A 5,942-nucleotide genomic window follows, 5' to 3' on the forward strand; every position below is an offset into this window, starting at 1 on the left:
GGGGAGGATGAAGAGGTGTGGGGCGGAGGGGGGGGGGGGGGAAGAAGAAAATGTTCTGAAATGGGTTGTGGTGATGGTTGCATAACTCTTCTTAATACGACTGAACGATTGAATTGTATGGTATGTGAAGTCGATGCCAATAAACTATTTTTAAAAGTACATTTACAGCCTAGGAAATCCTTTTATTGTTTTTTTGGCCAGGCCCCAGCGCCTCCCTCTCCCACGCTCCAAAGAGCAGAGGGCACGTCACCACCTGCTGGCCAAAGGCAGTATTGCTGGAATGAGTATTTGGAGCTCCTTCCCTGTACACCCCCAGCACCAGCACCCAGCAAGGAGACCTCGCTCACCGTCACCCTGAGAGGCAGAGCTGGGGCTTGTCCGCAGCCAGATGCAGCATCCTCTGTTGGAAATAATGCGGGTTCTTGGGGCCTCACCCTGCACCCACAAAACCAGAAACTCCAGGCTGTACCGGATGGGCCTTCCTGCAGTCTGGTACAAGCTCAAGTTTGAAAACCAGAGGAGGGGATATTTGATGCTGTGACAATAAGAGGGTGTTCCAGAGATCGAGTGGGTGGAGTCCAGGGATACGGCCCAACATCCCACAATGCACACGACAGGCTCACCACGAGAAGGGCCGACCCCATCAGCAGTGTTGACCGGAAGGGGAAAAAATCTGCATTTTATATTCAGGAGGAAAAAAATCTTGGTCCCTGCTTACACCAGACATCAGAATGAATAGCCTATGGATTATAAAACAAAACCCACTGCCATCGAGTTGATGGTGACTCTAGTGACCTTACAGGACAGGGTAGAACTGCCCCCGGGGGCTCTGAGAGGGGCACTGTGTACGGAAGTAGAAAGCTGGTGATTTCAAAGTGCTGACTGAGTAGTCGGGAGACCCTCTCGTAACCACGGACACCAGGTTCCTGGGAAGGCCAGGTATGTCCGTGCAAATTCGTGGAGCACCTGCTCCCAAGGTGTGCGCCTTGCTGTCCGTGGTTAGGCTTCCATTTTTGAAATGATCACTTCATTGTCTTCCGACAGCTTCTGCACCAGGGCCACTGTCCGCCCAATGCGGGGGAAAGTCTCTGCATTTTATTCTGGACGATCTTTTCTTCTCCGTTTATACCTTAAACGAGGAAAAACAAAAGAAGTCCCAAAGCTCCCCACATGGCCTTTTTTTAAGGCCAGCAGTGAGTGGGTAGGGGGGGGGTGGGAAGAGGAGGGATGGGTGCTGGGGTGCTGGGCCCTCTCCACCGATTTCACCCCAGTCAAATCTCACATCCCTGCCCCCACCCCTGACCAGCTGATTGAGTGGAGCTATTTTGGTGTGACTGCCCCCCCATTTCCTTCCTGGCTGTGAGGAATCTTCCTGCTCACCAGCACCTTCACTGCTTCCCTTGGGTGGGGTCGGTGAAGGCAGATTTGCATGTAGGGGTTATCTCTCACCACCCCCGGTTCACCCAGACCCCGGATGAGGCCGCTCTGTTCTTGGCTCCAGCCTAAGGGGCAGCCTCAAGCTCCAGAGCTATTGGGAGTTTCAAGATGGCAACAGCACCAATCTCGCAGGGCTAGAACGGCCCCTGGGAGTTCCCTGAAATTCTTATATCTTTATGGGAGCCAGACAGCCTCGCTTTCCTCCTACGGCGGGGTTAGTGGATTCGAACCACTGACATGCTGTCTACCAGCTCAGCACGCAGACGCTTCTGTGCTACCAAGGCTTCTCCGCTTCGCCCAGGGCTGGGGGCTGGGGGCTGTCTTAAGCGGCAGCGCTGCGACCATGGTGGGCGTCGCCCTCAGTGCCAGTCCATGCTGCCAGGCCTTCCTGAGTTCCTGAGGCTGGGGCTCTGGGGGTGCCCCTACTCCAGTGGTGGAAGAGAGCGGCCCCCCAGGAAACCAGAAACCCCTTCCTCCGGCACGGCAGGCACGGCCCCTCTGCGCCCCTGAGCGGAGCCGGGCCCTGGGGAAGGCGGACGGTGGACAGAGCTGCACCGCGGGCTCATCTCTGCCCTCGGGACCAGGGCTTGAGTGGGGCCTGGGATGGGGCAGGTGCATAGGCTTGCTAGTTCCACCCCCTGCCCCCAGGCTGCGCCCTGCCAGCCCTGTCCGCCCCTGCCCTCTCCTCAGACATGCCCCTGCTGCCTCCTCAGAGACATGGCCCTGCCGCCTCCTCAGAGATGTCCCAGTCTGCCTCACTCTTCATTTTGTTCCCAGCCCCCCTCCTTAGCCAATCTCCTCGCCCCTTTCCCGTGAAGAAGTATGTGCCTCTCTCCCCAAGAGCGAAGTGAGCGCCCAGATGCAGAGCACGGAGAGTCCAGCACAAGCGCAAAATGGAAGGGTTGCCACAGGTCTCCGGGGCATTCAGGAGTTAGCTGTTCCGCTGCTACAGATCTGCAGCAAAGGACCTCTTTCAAGTGTTAAAGGAAAAAGCTGTCACATTGGGCACTAGTGTGCCTGACCCCAAAGCATGATATTTTCAGTTGTCTCATTTAGCGTCCTGGAACCCCTAAGGAACAGTTCCACTCTGCCCGATAGGGTGATTCTGAGTAAGAATTAACCAGAAGGCATTGGGTTTGGGTGGTTGTTTTTGGCTCTCATATACATGTGAAACCTGGACAATGAATAAGGAAGGCCAGAGAATTGATGCTGAGGAAGAGTACTGAAAAGTATTAAGAGCTAAAAATAAAAATTAAAAAGTATTAAGAGCTCTAGAAAAAAACAATTTGTCTTGGGAGAAGTACAGCCAGAATGCTCCTTAGAATCAAGGATGTCAAGACTTTGTCTCATGTCCTTTGGATATGTTGTTGAGAGAAGGACACCATGTTTGGAAACAGGTCAGCAAAAAGAGGACACACAAGGCCTGTCGGGATGGTGCAGGACGAGGCAGTATTTTGTTGTGGGCTTCACATGTGTTTATCGGCCTTGTTGGCACAATAAACTAACTCACTCAGCATACAGGTTGAATAAGTATGGCGAAAGGATACAACCCTGATTCACACCTCTCCCGATTTTAAGCCATCCAGTGTTCCCTTGTTTTGTCGGAATGACTGCCTCTTCTTTCATTCACAGGGTCTGCAAGAACACAATGAAGTGTTCTGGAATCCCATCCTTCTCAAGGCTATATCCATAGAGTTGAATGCCTTTGTGTAGTCAATGCAACACAAGTAGGCATCTTTCTGGCAGTTTCTGCTTCCAACAAAGATCCATCTGACAAAAGTATTGATACCTCTCACGACATACCAGCTTGAATTTTCTGGCTTGAATTGCACCCTCCTGGTGTACCTACTGCCACTCTTTAAATATTACCTTCAGCAAAATGTTACTTGCCTGTGATATCATATTATTCAATAAGTTGCACGTCCTCCTGGGGCGCCTTTCATTGGGATGGGTACAACTATGGATTTCTGCCCGTGGCTTGAGCAGGTGGCTGTCTTCCAAATTCCATGCTACAGACCAGTGGGTACTACTGCTTCACCAGTGTATTGAACCTTTAAATTGATATTCTGCAGGGAATCCAGGTCAGATGGACCCCTCAGAAACAGAAATGGGAGTAGCGATGCCAGAAGGGTAAGGGAAAGGTGAGGAGAGGAGGGGAGGAAGGGGAAAACGATCACAATGATTGACACAGAACCACCACCACCCCTAGGGGAGGAACAACAGAAACAGTGGGGGAAGGGAAACAACAATCAGGGTAAGATTTTTTTTTCTTTAAAAATATGGAACGCTTCACGAATTTGCGTGTCATCCTTGCGCAGGGGCCATGCTAATCTTCTCTATCGTTCCAATTTTAGTATATGTGCTGCCAAAGCAAGCACTCAGTGTAAGATTTGTAAATAATAGTGTATAAGTTATCAAAGGGTTACAAGGGTGGGAGGGGGAGGGAGGGAAAAAAGGAGCTGATACCAAGGGTTCAACTAGAAAGTAAATGTTTTGAAAATAATGATGGCAACATATGTACAAACATGCTTGCTACAGTTGATGTATGGATTGTTACAAGAGCTGTAAGAGCCCAAGTAAAATTATCTTTAAAAAATAAATTGATATTCTATCTATTCCTAGAACCTTGCTCTTCTGTTAATGCTTTCAGTGCAGCATGCACCTCTTCCTCTAATAACTGTTAAAGACTATACTTTCAGGGATCACTTCTATAGTTTGCCTTTAATAACTGTTAGCTCTTGAACTTATTGTGTCTCTTGAAATGTTTGATCATCAACCACTTTTTGATATAGTAACTTCTCTTTTTTCCCCCTTTCCATCATCTTTGGATGCTTCCTGCATCATTCAATATTTTGCCGATTGAGTCACTCAATATTACAACATGGAGCTTCAACTTTTATTTAGTTCTTTCAGCTTGAAATATGATGCCCCCCCCCCCCCGCTAACATGACTCCAATTCTACCTTACAAATCCGGCTAGACCAGAGTGTGTACACAGATACAGATAAGACCTGGAAACACAGGGAATCCAGGACAGAGAACCACCTCTGGACCAATCATGAGAGTAGCGTTACCAGGAAGGGAAGGAGAAGGTGGGGGAAGAAAGGGGGAATCGATCACAATGATCTACATAAAACCCCTTCCCAGGGAAATGGATAACATAAAAGTGGGTGAAGGGAGACATTGGTCAGTGTAAGATATGAAAAAAAATTATCAAGGGTTCATAAGGGAGGGAGGGTGGGGGAGGGGGAAATGAGCTCAAGTAGAAAGCAAATGCTTTGAGAATGATGAGGGCAACAAATGTACAAATGTGCTTGACACAATGGATGGGTGGATGGATGGATGGTGATAAGAGCTGTATGAGACCCCAATAAGATGATTTTTTTAATGCTGTGTTTTCTTCCTTTTTGGCTTCTATCTCCAGATCTTTGCACATTTCATTCTAATGCTCTATTTTGTCTTCTTGAGCTGCCCTTTGAAGTTTTCTGTTTAGCTCTTTGAGTTCGTCATTTTTTCCATTTGCCTTAGCTACTCTGTGATTTAGATCAAATTTCAGCATGTCTTCTGACTTCCACTTTGATCTTTTCTTTCCCGTCTTTTTTTTTTAAATATGGAACGCTTCACAAATTTGCGTGTCATCCTTGCGCAGGGGCCATGCTAATCTTCTCTGTATCGTTCCAATTTTAGTATATGTGCTGCCGAAGCGAGCACTCTTTCCTGTCTTTTTAAGGACCTTTTGTTTTCTTCATGCATGATGATTTTAATGTCCTCCCATAGTTCATCAGGTCTTCTGTCATTTGTGTTCAATGCATCAAATAAGTTCTTGAAATGTTCTCCAAGTTCAAGTGGGATGGAGTCAAGGTTGGATTTTGGGTTCTCATGGTGGATTTGTTTCTGTTTTCTTTAGTTTTACCCCAAACCTACAAATGAGAAATTGGTGGTCTGTTGCACAGTCGGCCCCTGGTCTTGTTTTGGCTGCTGACACTGAGCCTCTCCATCATCTCTTCCCACAGATGTAGTCAATTTGATTCCTGTGTGTTACAGCTGGTGGAGTCCATGTATACAGTCATCATTTACGTTGTTGGAAAAAAAGATATTTACAATGAAGAAGTTGTAGGTTTTGCAAAACCCCATCATGCAATCTCCAGCTTCACATCTGTCACCAAGTCCATATTTCCAACCACTATGTCCTCCTCCTAGTTTCTCACTTTTGCACTCTAGTCGCCAATAACTACCAATGCATCTTGCTTGCATGTTTGATCAACTTCAGACTAAAGCAGGTGGTCAGTGGAAGTCTTCTTTCTTTATCACTAGCTTTAGTTGTTGGTGCATATACTTGAATAATTGTTGTGTTAACTGGATGCCCTTGCAGACAGGTAGATAGTATCCTATGGCAGACAGCATTGCACTTCAAGGTCTTCTTTAAAAAGAGATACAATTAACATATCATACAACCCGCTAGTTGAAGTCTTATATTAAGACAGGTGTACAATCATCACCACAATC

General features: G+C 47.6%; 2 non-coding genes across 2 annotated transcripts; both read right to left on the bottom strand.

Moving 5' to 3' along the window:
- Positions 1-3,710: 3,710 nt before the first annotated feature.
- On the bottom strand, positions 3,711-3,815 carry LOC142438178 (U6 spliceosomal RNA). Its single transcript, XR_012782606.1, has one exon. It is a non-coding gene; the product is annotated as a U6 spliceosomal RNA (small nuclear RNA).
- A 1,225-nt stretch (positions 3,816-5,040) lies between these two features.
- LOC142438150 (U6 spliceosomal RNA) lies at positions 5,041-5,147 on the bottom strand. Its single transcript, XR_012782579.1, has one exon. It is a non-coding gene; the product is annotated as a U6 spliceosomal RNA (small nuclear RNA).
- Positions 5,148-5,942: the final 795 nt, after the last annotated feature.

The sequence above is a fragment of the Tenrec ecaudatus genome, chromosome 1, assembly GCF_050624435.1.
Source record: "Tenrec ecaudatus isolate mTenEca1 chromosome 1, mTenEca1.hap1, whole genome shotgun sequence".
Lineage (NCBI taxonomy): Eukaryota > Metazoa > Chordata > Mammalia > Afrosoricida > Tenrecidae > Tenrec > Tenrec ecaudatus.